The following is a 21,764-nucleotide window of genomic DNA, read 5'->3' as shown; positions in this document are numbered from 1 at the left end:
ATCAATCATACATGAAATAATCTTCATTCAAAGTAATTTAAATTTTTTTTCAATTGGAACTTGTTTATTACTCATTAAAGAACATTATTTATGAATTTAAAGACTTTACGCCTCAACTTCACTCACCACTTGAGCCCGGAACACTTTGCACACACTTACAACGTAGTGCTTTGACATTGATTACCACTCATTCTCACCCGATTGCTTTAGGGACTCAATATTGGTGTGATGTTTTCTAAAGGCCTTGTTTTCAATTCGCCATCAGATGTGTGATCAAGCGGATTCAGATCGGTGTTCTGCGGTGACCAGAAGTCCTTCAGCCAGAATTTTATTTTTTGACAATCCAATCCTGCACGATTTTTGATGTACCTATGTGCAGGAGCTCTGTCCTGTGCAAAAGCAATAATCGGATTTCTTTGATTGCTTTGTGATCCTGCAAACGTAGGGGAAGCACTTTTGTTTGCAAAATCATCAAGTTATCCGTGCCACTCAATCTGTATCTAAGAGGGAACAAACTTGGCTTAATTTTGTGACCTTCTGGTGAAACAATGCCGAGCATCATTACTGAGGCCGGATGTTTGGGGGTGGACACTTCATGGAGGTTACAGTGACTTTTCCAAAACATACTATCCGATCATTTTGTCTATTGTACACTGTAAATGTATTATCGTTCGAGAAGAACAAAATTTTGATTCTGTGATACCTCAGGTCATTAAAATGTGTTTTTTTCAAATTGTAATTGTATTTGTTGCTGAGTATACAAGGGTCGTTCAATATGTCGGAGCGACTTGTCACTACCTTTTTTACGTCATTGAACACCGGGGAACGGCTCATAGACCACTTCTTTATGAAATCCGTCATCGTCATTTTCGGATTAAAAAAAAACAACCCATTTTTTTGCCACTTCAAGCTTAATTGGATCGGCCTTCCCCTTCTATGACGATCACTGATGTCTTCACCAATGTGGACCTTAGCCCTGACCTTTGAGACGGTGGTTCTACAGACATTTAGGGTTTTTACAATATCAAAATTGCTAAGTGTAGTCCAGACTAAAAGAGCCACTTCTAACCTTTTTTGCTCCATTTTCGTTAATATTTATTCTGGGGACTTGGAAAATGAGATGTTCAAAAGATAAACAATTAGTTGTTCTTTTTTTAACACAATATTTACATTAAATTCACCAAAATCACTCAAAACGCAATTAAAGTCATGTTCTAAAACTTTTTAACGCCCTGCTATATATTTTTAATTCTAGAAATACTAGACGTGTTAGTCTTAATTATTTAATTATTTTTCGTATGAAATATGATTTTGGGAAATTCAAAAAAAAAAAATAATAATAATTTATAACATACAAATTTGAGGTAAATATTCCTATGGAAATTTGAATTGAAACTTTATTATGAGAAGAACTAATTAAGAACATGGTTTATAACAAATATATTGTGATTCATCAAAAAAACCAAAAAGAACCCAATTCTTATACCACACTTTTCAAAAACAAAAAAGGGACAAAAATGAAATATACTTATTTTAGTAGAGTTTGATCTCCTGATTCAAAATATATTTTCAAAAAAGAATTTTTATTCAAGTATCCCTCCCCGCATTCTATTGCAAATGAGTTGATGCATAGATCCATGTACTTTTAAATTTTTATGTGAAACTACTTAGACACGAACTCAGGTTCCTATAATCAAGTTGGATTTTATTTGAGACTTTTTACCTTTTAAGTTCCACTGACTTCTGTCTCTTTCCTCCCCTTTCCTCTCTTCATTTCTCTCTTTCACGGCGTTGCCTTACTATAGTACTGGACTAGTCCCTGAACTGATTGCCTGATCTGTCTTTTCCTCCTATTCAGTCCTTTTTTTTTATCGGTCTAATTATTTTTACCATTCAACAGTTCTAAGAATTGATAACTTGTTCTTTGAGTTCTACGGTCTTAGCTGTCTTTATAGCTATTCTTTTTTGTTTTACTTTTTCTACAACCCAGTATATTGTCTTTTTTTCTGAGTGAATATTGATTTATTCAGTTGAAGATCGTAGTTATTACATTCTTGAAAATTCAAAAGAATATGCAGGTACATAATTAGAATACATTAAAAGTATGATCAACATAAAAACAGTAAACATCTTTTTTGGAGGCGTATTTTTTCTTTCCTCTTTGGAATCCTCGCTCAATCTTTTCCTTTTATCTCATATATCATTCAGTATTCATCTACTATAAATATGACGTAGTATTGATCAACTCTCTGTTGACGTCACGACGCAGGAAAACTGTTCATTTATTTAATTCAATAGTAACAAAGAAGAGCCATAGCTTTACAACTATTCTTCACTCATATCTAGGATTGTAAAATACTATTTATCAACATCTTTTATATAATTTTATTAATATGACGTAGGGATTAGTTTTAACCATAGGCAACGAATGTACCTTTTTAGCTAGACGTATCAACTTGTATTTATATATTTATTGTCATAGTTTATCTAAATCCTTTTTAAATAGTAATCCCTGTAAAGTATAACTTAGTATATGATTGTACCCCAATCCATTCGTCTATTTTATTAGATCTTCTTCCGGCCCGTTGCTTCAATATTTAGGTAGCATTGTCGGAACCAGGGATGAATATTATGTCTCCTCGGTATGTTAAAAAAAGAAACCGAAAATTAACGTGGTAACTTTGACAATTTGAAGAATGTTTGGAAGGAGAGCAGCTTAAACCCCAAGTCATCGATACGTTTTTAATAAATAATTTTCGTTCATATCATTAATAATGCATGAGCTAATTGCTATATCGTAAAATTGTTAGATATTATAAATTATTTCTTCTTAATTACAATATTTTTATTCCCAAGAATCGGATTCAATATTATGAACAACACCAAGAATAATTTCTATTGTCATGGCTGAGAACAACAAAATTATAAACACGTTATTTAAATTTATACTCACTATAGTTAGATAGAAACATAAATGAATTTGTTTACTGTATTAGTAAAAAATATATCTTATGTTCATTTGATACTTAATAATTTTTCTTAATGCATATTAAAATGAAAAAATGATTTCCATAAAATGGGCTTATTACATATATATCCAAAATTCTGAATTGTATTTACTCAAAGAAACTTTGCCTTGTACCTGCAAGTCCAATATTCCTTTTTCAATTGAAGAAAGTATAATTTGCTTAAATTAAAAATGAATGTAAAAATAATTTAAATTATTTTATTTCAAAATTCATTAATATTTTATATTTATTTAAAATATTTTAAAAGGTATGTAAATTACTATTTATTCTTTAATCGCTGATAATTTATATAAAAATATATTGTGTTCAGAAGCTTCTTCTAGATTTTTGACACGGTATTTTTGTTATCATGGTATCAAAGTTTTGAAAGAGTTTAAAGTAGAATACCACATTAAAAATCGAATTCAAGAGAGGAATTTTGAACTGTATAATAGTCGCATAAATAATTCCAATGATGACATTTCCAATTTTACTACTTATATAACCAAGATGCTTGGCTCCTGCAATATTCTACTCCATTTTGAGAATTTTCCAAATTTAGTTAAGTTCATAGAACTTTACATTGGAAAAAGGATTTACCCTCGCTTCTCCGTTATTTAGTAAATGGAGTCTTGAACTAAAACATTCCGTTAAGAATTTAAGGATAAGGATGTATGTATTGAATTAGAAGAAAATACAGACTCAATAGCGATCCATGGCTGCAGTGGTTGTTGTTCCATAATATGGTGATTTTTTTTTGTCGTCCTTATCACATTAATTTGAAAGGTGGTAATGATTACATCTGTTGCTGCAATAAGTATAAGCAACGTTCTTGCCTCCGATTTCAAAGACAAAATTGTGAATGTTTTCATTACCAATGGAGCAGGTTATTGCATTAGAGCAGACGAAAACCTAAAAAAATAATTTCCAATTATGTTGAATATCAGTTTTTATGCTTATAGTCCGAACAAAATATATGTGCTGTCCTGATTACTTCTCAAATTCAAAAACTATCATCTTTGAAGTGAATATTTTTTTAAGAATTCAAATGACATATAAAACATTTCTCCATTACGCTAAGAACATTAATTGAGTCAAAGAGTACATACATTAAAAAGAAAAAGATATTTTGAAGAATTATCCACTTTTGTCAGAAATAATGTTTATTCAACAAAATTTGAAACAAATCCAGGTAACTATTAAAGCATTGAAAGAGAGATTGTCGCTTCTCCCAAGTGTACTTATCGTTGAAAATCTATGTCAAGATATTCATCTTGAGCCTTTCCGAACTAAATGTCAGGAGGGAATAGAGAAAGATAAGGGATACATCAAATTAAGAGCTGATATCATTAATCACAATAGCGAGTTTTTTAAATACAAAAACACTGCTATTGTTAACATTGATTCCGAAAGGGGTTTCAGTGGGATGTCGGACATTAGTGTATTAAGAAAGTCCAGTTTGACGGAGGTTCACGTAAAAAATATGATAATCAAATGTAACATATAGATTTATTATGAAAATAGCTGATTGACCCCATAAGTTCTAAATATAGTAATATTAAAAAAGAAATAGAAATTATTCCTTTAATTTTAAATATTCAATGCTTATTACAGCTGTCAACGTCTATAACGACCAAATCTTCATCCAGCATCGTAGACAAGGGTTCCAATTATCCAAATTTAAGTACCAAAAAAATTTAATAAAGAAAATAAATAATAATAATTAAAACTGTATGGTTTATTAAATCGTTTAACTATCTTCGTCGTAAATCTCCAACGTTTAATAAATAAATGTTTCACTTCTTTATCATAATATCCTTGACGTGATTTTCCTTAATATGGAACCTTTTCGGTACATTTATGTCTGACATCACACTGAAAACTTTCATAAAATCACAGTTTATGATAGGATTGTTTTTGTATTGATTAAATTCACTATCATGATTCATGGTTTCAGGATCCAATCTTTCAATTTGATGTATTTATATTAATACTACCAATATTACTACTCTCACTATTCTGTTATAATCATGAGCTAGACAAGTGACATTGCAAAATGTTGCTTTCGTTCAACATGATTCTTCATCAACCATAAAAATATTCAGTCTTCCCCTATGAAATCGGAGTCAAGAACTTTGCTAATACTTTTTATATACCCAAATTTAATCGTTTAATGGTCGGCTTTCGTAACATCTTCCAAATAAATGAGATAAGGATTACCCAAAAATGACCATCTATAGGACCAACCAACACTGCAGTCATGTATCCCTGTCGAGTCACTATAATTTCGTCCAATACAAGAAATATACTCTTCGCTACAAGTTATTTGAATCTTTCTTTATCTTGATTAAAACTTCTTTACTTTGAGACTCCATTGACTTTGTGATGGGGAAGCGACAGGAAATTATTTTTCCAGAGTAAATTTCCATACACTTAACAAAATTTTGATGATTAACGATATGGGGTACAATATTGCAGAAGATGAGGATCTTGGTTATATCACTAATAAAATTGGAATTTTAAGAATTAGAATATATTATGAGACTTGTATGCAATACTAAATTCCTCCTGTAAATTCGATTTTTGATGGTTTTTTCTAATTTGAACGTCTTCAAGACTATAGTTTCATAATTGCAAAGATGTCATGCAAAAAATCTCGAATTCTTATAGTAAGTTTATACATTTTTACCACTATTATTAGCAATCAGAGCTTTAATATGAATAGTCAATAATGTATCTCAAACATCATCACGATACAACTTTACACGTTTCAAAACTTATTAAAATAATAAATACGTAGTGGGTAGATAGAAATTACTTATTTTTATATAAATATGAATTTAGATTTTTTTTCTCCTCAAGAATGAAATATTAATGATGACAGTTCTATTAATAGTTTCTTCTAATAAGAATTGCTAAATGCAAAAAACCACTACCAGTTTAAATGGTATATAATATTCATGTTTAGTTGAAACACTACATATAAAGACGAAAAAATAATAAATGAAAGTGATAATAAGTTCTAGCCACACATTTCATACTTCAAATTCAGCTGTATTGTCTCTTAAAATAGGTTATGTTAAGCCGGTGAAAGGACATGGTTAGTAACTACATATGTCATTTCAGTTGTTGTAATTACTCTGATAGACCGATAAGGACCGTCCTCCTAGGACTAATACTTTCATTTGGACCGGCCTAATCGAACTGCAGCTTTTTAGACCGATCCAACACTACCTTCCTAACACAAAAATACCCATTCTATTTTGTTGTCAGCTGTCTATTTTCTCATCTCACTTAATACGTCACATAGTTGGAAAGGAGACTATATTTAACAAATTAATAGATTTTGCTTAAAATTTAGTATTTTGTAAAAAAATGTCCTGTGCATCAGATGCAACATATTGCATTTGAAAATAGTGAGTAGAACTGACTTTATGAAAGATGTTCCGAAGCGTATCTAGGAATTTTCTCTTCCCAAATTAATTCAGCAATGTATTTGTATAATTTTGTACCTTTTTTGTAAAAGTTGAGATATTTCTTTCATCATTTTAAAAATCTTGTCAATTTCCTTTACTACACAAAAAACAATATCATTATTGCATTTATGGTGTTTTACTAAAGTCCACCCCAAAGAAATGGGCAATTTTTAGTTATAAAAAGGCACAAATAGTTGGTATGGCACAAGAGTGCGTACATTTGGGTTTGATTTTATGGAACTTTGAATTGTTATGGACCTATTAACAACGGAGTAACTGGCTCATTCTTCCCGTTCTTGCTCAAATGAGCAAATCAAAATTATATTATTGAGTTATTTTTGGATATACTTATACTTTTTTGTCTCTGATGAAGTCATACAGGTATATATTTTAATACAGATTATTCTCATTGGAATCTTCTCGGTTAATTTTCCTGGATAGGTTAGTGTGAATGGATCGTAAGTATTTGTTGTTAGCCTCTAAACCACTTTCAGAAAATTATCCTAGTCCTGAACACCTTTTTTTGTTCAATCAGTTCAACTAATGTTAACCCAACTATCATCACCAAAAGTGTTAAGGATTAGTTGAAAAAATTTAATGCAAAAGGGGATGATATCTTGTGATATAGATATTTATTTTGTTAGTATACTGTACAGCCTGCGAAGAGACCCCTTTTTGTATCGTAAATGAGCATTTTATTGCGTTTTATTTTGACAAAAGGGTGTGTTACAATTGGTTAGTTTTCTTAGTGTTTGCCATACGACAGCGTCACGTCCAGGCAAGTGCATTGACTTCAGAGGTAGAACCTGCCTTGTTATTGCTTGTATTTAGAAGGTAAGGACTTTATTGGGACCTTTTATCAGTAATAAAATTAGTATAATAAGAAAAATATAAATAACTAAACAGAATTACGATTCGAATGAAATAGTTGCTAATCACTTCTCTGTTAGTTATTATCATTAAACATGATGGATTATTCATACTAGAAAAAAAAACATTTTTGGATTGACGAACAAGCAAAATATGAGGCAACGCATAGCTTCATCATTATTCCAAGAGAAAAGAAATATTTAATGCATTTTATAATAAAACACATTACATATTTTGATGAAAAATTCCAAAGGAACATCTATGTATAACATGTATTAAGGCAAAATATTCTTATTTTTATTTAGAAAATTCAAAGGAAACGTCAACTTCAACCTAAAATGAATAACATCGACGTGTACACCTCATTTTTATATACATAAAGGAAAAATATCCTCGAGGCAAAATGAATCAGATCAGCAAGTAAAAATTAGATTAAAGAAAAAGTGATTTCATATTTCCCACTCCTTTTTCGACTATATATATCTTGTTTATTATTGGCCAAATCGGATCATACAATAGAGTGTTTTAAAGATTTGAATAAACACTTTTTGGACAGTATTTCGCTTGGCTGGTTTAGCCATGAGTTATTGTGCGTCAAATATGGAGGTCTCAAAGGAAGGAATTTGCCATATTTGACATTTTTACTACCAGAAAGGGAAACGTGCGTCGAAAGCGATCAAGAAAATTTTCGAATTATACGGGTCCAATACTCTTTCGGTATGTGTAGCACAACAGTACTTCTAGCTTTGCTTTTTCACTCAATTCTGCCCTCTACTGTCAACAAATTAACCATTTAAAGTAGATGATGCAACATAAGGAAGTAGTATTAGTGACTAAGAGACAACAAGATATCATTAAGACAACACCACGCGGAACACATATTTGATGACCGATCAGAAGCTTGGATAGGAAGTTCTTATGCATCCACCTTACCTGGGATAAAGTGACTATGACCTGTTTTTGTCGATGGTAAACGGTCTTGGACCTACAAATTTGGCTTCAAGTGAGGCCTGTGAAAATTGGTTGTCGATTTTTTTCCCAGTACGGACAAGGGCTTTTATGAGAAGGTCATTATGTAGTTGGAATATTGTTTGCAACAAGTTATTAAGTAGAGCAAGGTATACTTGGTTTAATTGGATGATTGTAACACATCTTATAAAGCATTGAAATCAGCAAAAAACCAAAAAAAAACAGGAGTACTCTTACAATTAGAGAAATGTTTGGAAGTAGAGTCGCTTAACTGTCATAACCCATTATTAGATTAGATCTGCAAAGACTCATGACCGGAAAGAAATAATCATACATTCAACTCTGTATATCTAGAGAAGGTAAAGGCAGATATTACTTCAAGATTGATCCTCTCTTTGACTTCAAATCCAACAAGAATTTCTAGTGATTATCATGTATTTGTTTAAAAGTTCTCTTTTAAATAATAATAACAACTCTAAAAAAACAAAAAACAAAAAAAAACCTTTTCAGATTACCGACTATAAAATAAATTGCCCGTTTTAGGCTATATTTCCCACAACACTAAGTTGATACTTATTATTAGAGTTGTAGAAAATAATTTTTTTAAACTTGGTTTAATTTAGCCAATAGTTTCTTTGCTGGGTAAAATAAATTAGATTAGACTTATTATACGATTAATTATCGTTGAAAAAAACTTAAAAGTTAGCAATATTCGAATTTATAATTTTTTTTCGATAAGTTCACATGTTTTTTTTTACATAGAACTTATTAATAATACCTCTATAAAATTCTCAATCCTGGACAGAAATAATTTAAAGTAATTATCCACAGAAGATATAGCTTTATAGTGAGAAGAGACCCTGGAAATAACTTAATAAATCAAAAATTATATAATACATTATCAAGAAGTGATTATTATATGTTCTGATGAAAAGTACATAGTGGATGAATGATCATGAAAATAATCTTAATTGAAGCTAATATAATTTTAGTAAGGGCTGAACTATTAATTTTTTTTAGTATAATCATATTATAACAGACCAAAGGATACAAAAGTTGAGTAAATGTGGATAAAAGGATAATAAACTACCAAACTCTTTTTTTGAAATATCAACATTGTCATCAATGTAAAAAAATATAGAATATTTACTTAATTACAAAATATACTATAATTTTAGAAATTGATTTTCTGTTTATATGAATAAATGACTGTAGATAACAGGAGAAAATGAACAAAAATTGGAGTAAATAATAGTTAAAGCTTTATTTCAAATATGATCTTATTATTTCTATTGTCGCATTCAGTAGGAGGTCATAAAGTGTTTCTTTTTAAGATTTATAAGAATTTTATATAAGTAGATACTTTTAGCTATCAAATGATATATTTTTAAGCTTTCTGAATATATATAGAATCACTTAAGATTAAATTTTATGTATGTTCAAATAATTTATTCCAATCTTCAACTCCCAGCCCTTAAAAAAAGCTTTTCATATTAAAATTAGCCAAAAATAACTAAAACTCTATGGCATTTTTCTGAAGTCCATGAGACAAATTGAGAAAAAATAGAATATATTCGGAATCAGGTGATCAAACTCAACTAAGTTTATTATATATCGTTGTTGTGCCATTAAACAGTGTTATTACACAATTAGGTACATGTTTGTGGAGGCTACAATGATGAATAACATTTTTTTTTTCTTAAGGCTATGAGGTTAATAAAGAAAAAAGAAGGTCATATTTGGAGTTAGGGGATTAAACTCTTGTATGTTTATCATATCTTGTTTGGGTATAAAAAAAAGAATGATTTAGTTGGAGAAAGTCTACTTCTACTTACTCAAGTTGTAAAAATGTTTTTAATATATCAGATAGAAGCTAAAAAAATATACTTAAAGGAGAAAGGAACAGACTGAAACTCTGGTAAACTGACATATTTTATTTTCCGAGCAAGTTTCTACAAGTTGTGCTTTGGCACTTATGTGGAATGACCAGCTATTAGTTTCATATTTGATACGCACTTTGAGGTTGGTAAGTAATGTCAATCTTGAGCTGTGGTACATTTTCTGAATTTAATACCTTTAAACTATATTTTTTCTAAAATTCTAACGTTTGCCTAAATTCTTAATTCTTTATGAATTGTATGAAAATTTTTAAATGTTAATAATCTTTTATTAACGTTTTCAGACCTTCAGTTACCCGAAAATAAGTATATATTAAATAATAACTAGTCATTACTAAGAATCGTTTAATTACTTAAAACCTAAGTAGCTAGGTACTTTTTTTTAAGATCTCCTTAATTTCTATAAATGACCTTGTAAACAATATTCGGCTTATGATCTGTTTCAAAGTGAAGATCTTCTTATCTGAGAAAATTTCAGCTTCCGCAAGATCACCCGTTGTATTTTTTTTTTGTACTCATTTTTCGTCTGATTAAAGAAATATAAATTTAAGATTAAAAGGAAATGCTAAAATCAAATAAAACTGCTTGGAAAAATTTCCTCTTCACTTTGTATAAGAGCCAAAATTATATACCAAGGTGTATAAACGTTTGTTATAAAATAGTTGAGAGTATTTTTTTTCAACTTTTACAAATCGTAACTGACCTGTAAACGTAAATTTACAAAAGATTTTTTTCTTGAACATTAAACACATTATGAACTAATAATAATCAATATATTTTTTTCTTTTTAAAAATGTCCTATTGAATTTTGTATATTTGATTAATCCATTTTCTTTTTAGGTATTTAACTATAATAACTTCTTTCTTATACGAATTGTCATTATTAACCTTTTATTAGTAAACTAGGAAATTTTATAATTTTATACCCCGAGATTTATAAAAATACTTATCATTCCCTTGAATCCACCTTTTATCGCCAATATTTTTTAATATGTCTATGAAACATTCAATCTGATATATCGTAATTTTGCCTTGCTTAGGATTTATTTCTATTATTTTATATAATACCGCAACCTTGTCCAAAATTTAAGGGTAATTAATATTTTTTAGCACAAATTTTTATAAATATTTAAAATTAAATTTTTTAATTTTAAGGATAACTATTTTATATCTAGTTGAAACTCAAAACTCTTTTTGTTAAAATTATTCTTTTATTTGGATATTTTTATTCTTGATGTCTTATACAATAAAGATATTTTTAGCATTTTACATGTAATTTCCGATTGTAAAATCAATATAATAGTTAAAAAGATAATATCAATGACGTTATCATTGTAATCGTTAATCTATATTCATTATGAAATTCAATACTTTCATTTTTATTTTGAGGTTTGTTTTTTACTCAGTTTTCTGACGACTTTATATAAAAGGATGTCACTAATGCAGGTTTAGTTTTCTATGTAAAACTTCTATTAAAATTTATATATTTAGTATTAGTTGTTTTTTTTTCTTTTAAATTTACATATAATTATTTAACTTCATACTACCAAAATACGATATAATAATTTATTTTATAAAATGATACTTATTAGTTTTGATTTAACATCGAATAACATATCATATTTGCAGGATTAAGGAAAAAAATTATCAAAAAATATCTTAATGTTGCTAGATCTATAATTTAGAGGAAGATTTTTCAATTGTTTTCAAAGTAAATCAAGTTATCCTTATATTAAAATTTCAAACTATTTTTATAGTTCAATGAAATATAGAAGATTCTCATTTTTAAAGATAAATAATGCCATTTTTTATTCTTTTAAAGCATTATAGACGGCTGTTTTTTAAAAATAAGCTTTAATCAAATGTACCATATGTCTCACTTCTATACTTTCCTTCCGTTCACCCATATGCTTAGTCTTAAATATGAAATTAATACCGAAAGTTGGACACTATAAAATCTTTGGGAAAAATATACAATTGATATTTTATTGAAAATTTGTGAGTAATATTTTTCAATATGAAAAATAAACATATTTTAATATTATATTTATATTACTACCACAAACTAAACTTTTTATTTATTTTATATCTTAACTTTTTATATTTAAAAGATGTGCAAACAATTTATTGTGTTCTACTCTCTCAATATATTTTTTTTAATAAAGATGTTATATGTTGCTGTATAATATATTTTTATGATGAAATATGTGTGCTTCAAAAAGTAAAGTGATATCACTTTTCATGAGTCATACATAGAGAACAAAAGAAAAAAATGAAATTGCAACTTTCTGTATCAACCACCTGATACAAACTATATCAGAAATGCTCAATAATGCCCAAGATTTTTAACATCCATTGCACAACTTTTATTTTGATTCTAAGAAAGGTTATCTAATAAATGCATGACACGTCGTTACCTTTTTTGAATCATGCAACCATAGCTCCTAAAAGAAAAAGACCCAAAATAAAATGGGCAATACTTCCCAAATATGAAACTCTTACTTTATAATTGTTTGCAATTGCTTGTAGCTTAACAATAGCTAATTTCAATTAACCAATCAACAATCAGAACACTGAAGAGAAGAAAAGAAGCAAAAATATGAACAGCTTACAACAAAAGGTAAAAGAGTATTAGTATCTTCCTTTTTTTTGTAAATCAAAAAATGAATTTGACTCCACAATACAGACTGGTCCATTGAAATAAGAACCCCTTGAATTTTAAACCTCAAGAGAATATAATTTATTAATTGACGATATCATTTCAACAAAATAAATACTATAAATAGATGTGTGTCTGAGCTCTCTTAATCATGACTGTAGCCGACCTTAGTGACAATAATGACTTTCCAGCGTTGGCAGAAGGCCTAGCACCCGCTGCAAATGTAGTGATGGATGACAGTGACTTTGAGGACCTCAGTGTTTGGATGACAACAAAAAGGTGTATTCCGGGGGTTGCCATCAGAGCTTGTAGGGGAAAAGCAAAAGTGTGAAAAAAAGGTCGATAGAGCTACAAAAATCATTCAAAAGTGTCTTGCAACGGAGGAAATGAATTTATTTTATTGCAGGATCAAAAATGGCCTTTCCAGCCTTACAAGGCTCTTTCTGTCCACTTTTTTGATAGCTCTCTGGACAGTCTGGTGGGAAATCCCAAGATCTCTCATGGTTCTTCATAGACTTGAGGGAATAGTCCTGGATTGTTTTCTTTAACTCCTCTGAGTCCAACTTGGCATTCTTGACAAGGATCTTCTTACTCTCCAACGTTTTGGACTTGTTGATGGCGCAGATAGTGGTCATAGAGACGCCCTACCGCTTGGACATTTTTTTGGATTTTCCTTGCGTCAAGGAATGTGCAAATTGAAATTCGTTGATCAGGTTCAAGAGTCATACCAGAGTTAGACAGCTCTAGTTTGTAACTAATAGTTCAATAACTAATCAGTCAAAATATGAAAAATTTTAACAACTCAAATTTAATTGATTATTGAATTAGTAAGTGTTCACATTTCATTGGATCACTCTGTATAACTTTTAACAAAAAAATATGGACTTTATAAAAAATAATAGGGCCCTGTAGAGTGATTTGGAGACTATCTAAGAACTTTAAAGTACCTAATTACGTTAATGAAGCTTAAAAAAAACTTTTAAATGTGGCTTGAATAAAAATAATATTTGGTTTTATTAAAATTGCCAAAAATTTGGTTTTTGAATGGATTCCTATGTTACATTAAATAATTTAAAATTGGAAAAAAGAACTCTGAATGATTGGTACAAGATTCGAAATATTAAGCTATGGACATATATATTTTAGGAAATGCAGAAAATTTTATTCAAAGAAGGCTTTGGGACAAAATAAAAATATAAAACAAAAATGTTTATTCATGATCAAAAGAAAAAAATAAACATATTCATTGTTTTCTTTCTATGCCTAAAATTTTATGTGTTCCACCTCGGTTAATTTTCATCCTATAACATCAAAAAAAAGTTTTTTTTTACATAAATTTATTTTTGTATCTTTATCTAATTCATGCTACTTATCTCACTCTCAGTTGAATTGGCGACAGCACCCCAATATCTAGAGATATACAGGGTAGGGTATCAAAACGTTGACTCGAGAGATGGACTAAGAAATATATCAATAATTCTATATTTTCAATTATAGGCAAAAAAATAATATTTATAAAACATGTACACAAGGTGTTTACAAAACTTTTTTCACTAACTATGGCAGTCGTCATTATTAATCACAAGTTTTACACGTCGTCTGAAGACCATGCAGAAGTTAATGACGAATTCCTCCAACATGTTGTCCCATGCAGCCACTGTGGAGATCTTCAGTGAGTCCAAATTTGGGTGTGAAGTCTTATTGGTTTCCTTCTCCAAAGTGCCTCGTAAAGAAAAGTCCAGTGGGTTCAAATCTGGTAAGGAAGGTGGTCATATCTCTTTGGACAAGAATCGAACCATGTTTTGACACTCGACGGACGTGTGAGAGGGGAAGCCTCCCACAGTCCACACTTAGTTATCCTCCAGGTAGTTGGTCTTTACCCATGGTAAGAGGGTGTACCTAAGCACCTTATAGTAGGCTTCCTGCCCGATTTTCTGTCCAACCTGGAAAAAGAACGGAGACATCTTCTTTCCATCAGAAGTTACAACGCCAAGGAACATTGTTTGGGCCGGTATTTGGTGTAGTAAAACCCTAAAACCCTTGGACCTCTTCTTTTGTTCCCGCAAGCCAGCAATCGTTCTGGCGTTTGTGGAATTGATACACTGTGAAAATCTTCTTGTTTGATAATTTTTTTCCAATTGACCCATTGGCATTGATCCATGTGAGGATTTTCTTGCACATCCCAGGAACCCTGGGTTACATTTCCTCTGTCAGACTGTGACATGGGATTCCTCTGAAAGAAATTAATCCCATGTTGTGCTTTATATACCTCCTGATGGTCCTAGGAGCCATAGAGAAGTTGTTGGCCAGGCAATTCATCGACTTAGTGGGGTCTTCTTTTATATTCTTCTCCAAACTTAACAAGAACTTTGTATCCCTTTTAAATTATACCCTCTACTGCCTAACATCCTGGAAAGGTGTTGCTTGCTTATGGATTGGTATTATATGTTATACTCATTATTTATGGTATGTTAGAAAATAACTTTAAACAACTCCGTACGAATACCCTTTGGTTGAAGTTACAAATAAAAATGGGTGCATAAAGTAAAGGCAATTCCAGTGATGTTCCGATATTTTCCTTCACACTCTGTTAGTGAAAATAATTTTTATAGTGCGGTTCGTAGTCAGCTTATTTTTAGTCAACGTAACGATATTTAGCTACTCCATCCATTTTGAATCCGTAAATAACAATTTATAAAATACTAAAAATATTTTTATGAATATAAGATATTGAGAACAAAAATCATTATGTAAAAATAATCTTAACAATATGAGTTTCATTATTTAACAAAATATAATTTGTTTCTTTTATAATAAACACATTTATAAAAAAAAATTAAATATCTTAGAAATGCAGCAAAAAGGAAGAAGTGGATCTTTTGGGAAGTATAGTGAACAAAAAAAGTACAAACGAAAGGGATCCCACTTAAATTAAAATACCCTTCAAAAACGGATAATATCCGCCAAAAGGCAAAATCTAAACCTTATAGACAGAATAAAAGTGTTAAATCAAATATTAATTCCTTTATTGAGCTATTGGTACAAAGTAACAAACTACAGCCAACCTATAGGTTACAAAATTCTGAAAACATATGAAAATGAATATATAATTTCCTGAAAACCTAAAACTAGAGAATATACGTAGAAAAATATAAAGGTGGACGTGGAACAATAAATTTATATGCTGATGGCATAAACATTATGACAATCCTCCTTCTGTAGAAACAATGAAGAACCTAATCAAAAATAAACAAGTACCGTATTCTCTGTTCAAGAATATAGATATAATTTACTTCCCTATCGCTGATATGGATATTGAAACGTTAAAAAAAAGGAATATGTACCGTGGAAGAATTAATGGCATTAAACAAGATAACTTACCCAGCCAGAGCACTACTCAAGTTGCAATTAAGCTCAAGATATAAAAATGAATTAAGGAATAAGGGCACAAATAATTTTAATCAATTGATGAGGGGTAACATTTTGGAAGGAATATGAAGTGAGACGAGTTTTTGGCTGACCCGTTAATTTCTAATCGTTAAAATAAGAAGGAATTGTCTTTTCCTTAGTAGTTGTCATTATCATTTAATTCTTGAGTAGTACACATATTTTCCTAAATAGATTCAATTATATTCAAATCCCTGATTGAATATTTGTGTGTGCTCATAAAAGACAGAGCATAACCGTGATGATTTGTTGCTGAGCTATAATTGTAAGTTCTTGTTGGACTTAGAATAGAATTGGAGATCAACATGGAAGTAATTCTAGCAAATGTCCTTTTTTATATTCTTTTTTTCCTTCCTCTCTTGTCACAGCTGATTGAAGCTGATCTAATGAAATACCATTGGCATTATCCCTTCTCTCCTCCTAAACACTCTTCAAATTGTCAGTTACCATTTTGAATTTGCGGTTTTTTTTTTTTTTAATATGCCCATTCTACACTGGATTTTCATGATTGAATAAAGACGCATTTGCATTTGTGACGGTGGGGACGAGGGAGCTCCAAGGGAACGTCTCTGATCATTCGATTAGGTTTTGATCAAGGTTAATAGAAATACAAGGCTATACCATAACCCGTGTACGACTGATGTTTGACTTCCACCACGCTTTTAATATTGACATCATAGTAGATGAGTGGTTGCATGTTTTGGCAAAATCTGTTTTTCTTGCCCAGCTGTTGGTAGGATACATAAAATTAAAAATTATATATTCATATATAATATCGGAATTATCTCCATATGCCCACCATAACCAAGTTTTATTAAAGAAGAAAAATAAATTAATTAAATAATTGTCACTGATGATGATGCACTATCGGTTCCGTTGGTGTTTTTGATTTTATTTTTGAGATATACAATTTTATGTTTCTCTTTTTTTACAAGCTACTTTAATATGTTGATGGTATTTCTATTTATCGATAGTATTTAGGTATTTGTACTTTAAAAGAAAAGAAAAAAAAAAGAAATCGCACAGGCATTGTTTTTTGTAACCATGTAGTACTGAATATTTATTTTTGGAAGCAAATTATATCTGTATGTATACTTTTATAGAGTATTATTTCGGTCCTTATTTATGACTGCAGACTGTGGTCCAGTCAAGTCTTGTGCCGTCCAGTCCAATCCCATTTTCGGTGCTTGAAGAAGGTAAAATTGATCCCTTGTGACGTCAATGAGGATGTTTTTCCCTTTTTTAAGTTATTCCATATATAACAGAATAAATTAGGTAAAAATATATTATGGTAGTATTATATTGCATTTTCATGAAAATATTAATATTTTTTGCAAGATATGACCAATAAGCTTAATATTCATTTAATATTTGTCTTAATAAAACATCGATATATTATGAAAAATTCCAAGGACCGGTCCCAAGGATCGATAGAACATGTTTTAAGACTGGATTTGACCAAATAAATACCTACACAACACTGCTTGTAGATGCAAATTAATATAGGGAATAATATTTTGACATAAAAAATAAAATAAAAATATTCATAACTTTTAACAAATTTTGGGAATCAAATTAGTGCTCATCAGTTTTGATTCCGCATCAAAGGAATCAAAAGAATTTTTAAATATATCGGAGTGTATAATATCCAATTTCACTAACATAGGCTTAATATTAACTAGATAAGAGAAAATGAGGGCACTCGGCGTGAAAAAATTAAATCCTTCAAAAATCAAAAATCCAAATCTTCAATCAAAGAATATATGATAGTCATACGTGTCAGCTTATTTATTGTCGACATAAAAATATGAATGTGCTGCCATACCACAATCAGGGGCGTCTGCAAGACTATTTATATTAATAATTTTCATAAGGGCTAGAACTTTCTTTTATGTTTGTAATTTTGAAATCCAAAATTTAAGTTTTTTTTTTCTTATATATATTAAATAATAACATTTATAATATTACTATGTATAAATTGAAATTAAACATTAGTTTCGAAATCTAAAATATTTAAATACGTTAACACCTTAATAAAGGGACATTTTTTTTTCTTCTCTAGCTCTCCCCCTTCAAAGAGGATCACAAACGAGTAAATCTCCCAATTATATATTCTCAAAGATAGAGAAGGAAAGAAACAAACAGCGCTCCATTAGATGGACACTATTTGTCAACAGCATATTTGAAACCTCCACTTGGGAAGGAGTCCATTAAATTATACAAGGTTAACACGCAGCTTCATATTCCGATTGGAATAATTCCATTCCTATGGTTCGCCGCGTAGAGTTCTTCCTGGACCTTGGAAACATTATTCTTTATTTTGAAACACTCCTCATATGATGCAGACGTGACGATAAGCCAATCCATTTGTGTGAGTCTCACTCCGTAGTGGCACCATACCAACATGAGTAAAGCCATCCGGCAAAAGTAAAAAATATGAGATGATGTCTCCGTTTCGTTCTTACATAAATAATACTTTCTATCTTCCGGACTCACTCTCGATTTATAGGTAAAAAGTGAAGATGTTGCCAGCCAGTACCTAAGCTACTTCTGGTGAGAATCGCTGAAAAGGTTTTTCAAAATCACCAATGGGTCTACTCTTTTCATGTCTCTTTCTAGGTCCAGTCCCTTCACTTTTCTCTCAACTAGAGTGGAAGGGTGTTTCATAACAAGGGCGTTATAAAAGGCTTCTCTTATTCATTTACTAGAAACAGTTTCTAGTGCAATACATGCTGGAGTTCTTATCCGCTTTTTGGATCTGGAACAGTGTTTTGACCCTAAGTGAAAGTATGTAATTATTCAAAACGATGCTATTTGAGTGCAGGTGACCGACAGGGTTTTCGAAATACTCGTCACGACTTCTCAGACGAGTGTTCAAGTTGACAGACTCGTCAAGCCTCAAAAGTGGAAGCACGTAGTCAATGATTGATCTCCACGATGAACCCATCTTTTTCTAGTAATGTCCACATCTATTCACGGCTCTGTAAACTTCTATTGGACCTGCAAAGATCCGCTCATTAAAATTGTATTCTGTAATAAGCTGAAATACATATCGAATTCTTTCAGCCCAGAAACTGCACTCTTTTTTTTAATAAATCCATCCAGAAATCCATATATATATAGTTGCCCAATTCTGAATATATGGGAGAAATTATCAAATGCTTTTTCAAAGTCAAACATAAGTGCTGCAAGGTTTTCATTTTCCGAACAGTCAATAGCATCTTGGATTGAGCGAGGAATATCTTCTAGCAGCCTTGATTTAACGAAACCTTTTGGCTGAAAGATGTATTGCAGAAGGAATCTGACTATTCTATTATTAAAAATACCCGTGATGATTTTGTAGGAGGTATTTAGAAGCCTGTAATTTTTTATTGCTTCACCCGAGCGATTTTTCTTTAGTATCAATGCCAGAGATCCGGTGGTGATGAAATCTGTAACGAATCCCCTTTTAAATATTTCTTCATAGATCACGTGAAGAACACGGGTTAGCTGCGTATTAAAAGATTTATAAAATTCAAAGGGCAGATCTGAGGGTCCTGGAGATTTGTATTTTATATTGTAGTTCCTGATAAAGTTAGTAATCTCAATTTGTGTCGTCTATGCCTTTAAATTTATAACTAATTTGATTATCTGTTTCTCCATATTTAGCATTTTTAATATTATAAGCTCCTTTGTATCCAAGCGTGTCTCTGAAGGATTTTCTTGTGATGTTTAGGTGTCTACCTAAGATACATTTGTTACCTTTTGTATGAGGGATACTTTTCTACTACTTTGAAAACCAACAAGTTGAATCGTTATTGGGTCCATATATTGCATAGAGTGTCATTCTTTTTTCCAGAAATGTGATATCTAGTATGACATAATTACCCTCTGGGTCTGAAAATACAACTTGAGGATCAAGATCGTTCTTGACTAGGACTACTACTCCCCTTGAAGGGCGGTATGTTTTTCTATTTGCCTTGGCGTAGAAGTGCAAGTAAGACGTTGGTAAAAGATGAAGAATGTCTTTCGTATTTTCCAGTCTCGTGCCAACTAAAATTACGACATCTGGATAGGAAACAACCTTGACAAAGTGGAAAACTTTGACAGCTCTACCAATGGAAGATATTGAGTTAACATTAAAGGTCATCATTGCACTCATGTTAAAATTATTGTTTTAAAATAATAAAATTCAAAAAATAAGTTTAGGAACTAGATACTGTATACATAAAACTGTCTTTTTGAAGGTTTTCCCCTTTTCCCAGGGAGGGAATGTCTTTTAATTGGTGTAAAAATTGTCTTATTTGTCGGAGGAGTTTTTAGAATTACGTTAACTGTTTGTAGGCTCCTTTTCTGACAATCGCGTTCTTACGTACCATTCAGAGAGCAAATACTCGTGGGGAGCAATTCAGGGACTGATATTGGGTTCTAGGGTAGATTTAAAGGTCGCATATCGCTAGCGGGGTCTATTTGATTGATTTTGTAACTTTCAGGAAATCCATGCTATTTTTCACTATTATTCTGTGATGGAACAGGGGCTAACTCTGCCAACTTCTTTTCTGGAGTAGACACGTTTTTTGTCACCGCTATGTGGGGTTTTACAGTGTCGTCTACCTCTGTTTTGTTTTGTTTTGCAACAGTTTGTTTGGCAGTGGAGGATGTGGTATTCTCGGAATCCGAAGATCTGGATCTCCTAAAAAGACCCTCCTCCTCACTATGTGTGAGAACAGATGGTTCACTCTCTATTGGAGGTATTGAATTCTTAGACGATAGTAAATCTCTTTCTGGTTGAAAAGGAGCCAAATCTGTAATCTCGCTTCTAGGCTGAGGGCACTCAATGGAAGGTTTTTCTCAGCAAGAGAAATATCTAAATCTGCTATTATAACAGTTTGAGCATTTGATCTTACATTATTTTTTAATTTTCTATTAGTGATCCCATGAGAAGATTTTGGTATTCTTTTATGCTGATCGAATTATTTCTACATGTAGAGCGAGGATGTCTGAATTTGAAGCAAAAGCCCCTCTAGCCCTAGTATTACCCCCAGGAGCATCCACCTGGCCATACTTGTATAGAACAATGAAAAAAAATAACAACAGATTTATAAATCAATATTATTTATGCTGGGTGTAAATAGGGCATGAACAAACTGAAAAAATATATTTATAACCATAAGGCAGTGTGACAATCTATAGTTTCATTCATAAACTAATTGTTAAATTTTTATTGTAAAACCTCATTGAATACAATATTTTTTGTACTTTCTGTCAATTTGATTTAAATATAATCAAACTTGCATCCCCTATTAACACTTTTGAAAATGCAAACAATAATTGACGATCAAATTTTATTAAATACAAAGTATTTTTTTTCAAATGTTCAAATGTGATTTATTTATTGTTAAAGCCATTGGTAACTTGCTATGTTCCTTCTTCGACCATCATGAAGATTTAAGATAGG

At 30.8% G+C, this 21,764-nt stretch overlaps 1 protein-coding gene and 1 long non-coding RNA gene across 2 annotated transcripts in view; both read left to right on the top strand.

Annotated features, from left to right (window-relative positions):
- Positions 1-21,764, top strand: part of LOC121120529 (uncharacterized) — a 191,557-nt gene that overhangs the window by 22,091 nt on the left and 147,702 nt on the right. The window lies entirely within an intron of this gene.
- Positions 18,119-19,012, top strand: LOC139905672 (uncharacterized). Its single transcript, XR_011780644.1, has 2 exons — positions 18,119-18,880; positions 18,947-19,012. It is a non-coding gene; the product is annotated as an uncharacterized lncRNA (long non-coding RNA).

The sequence above is a fragment of the Lepeophtheirus salmonis genome, chromosome 6 (genome assembly GCF_016086655.4).
Source record: "Lepeophtheirus salmonis chromosome 6, UVic_Lsal_1.4, whole genome shotgun sequence".
NCBI classification, from domain to species: domain Eukaryota; kingdom Metazoa; phylum Arthropoda; class Copepoda; order Siphonostomatoida; family Caligidae; genus Lepeophtheirus; species Lepeophtheirus salmonis.
This window is presented reverse-complemented; position numbering and strand designations above follow the sequence as displayed.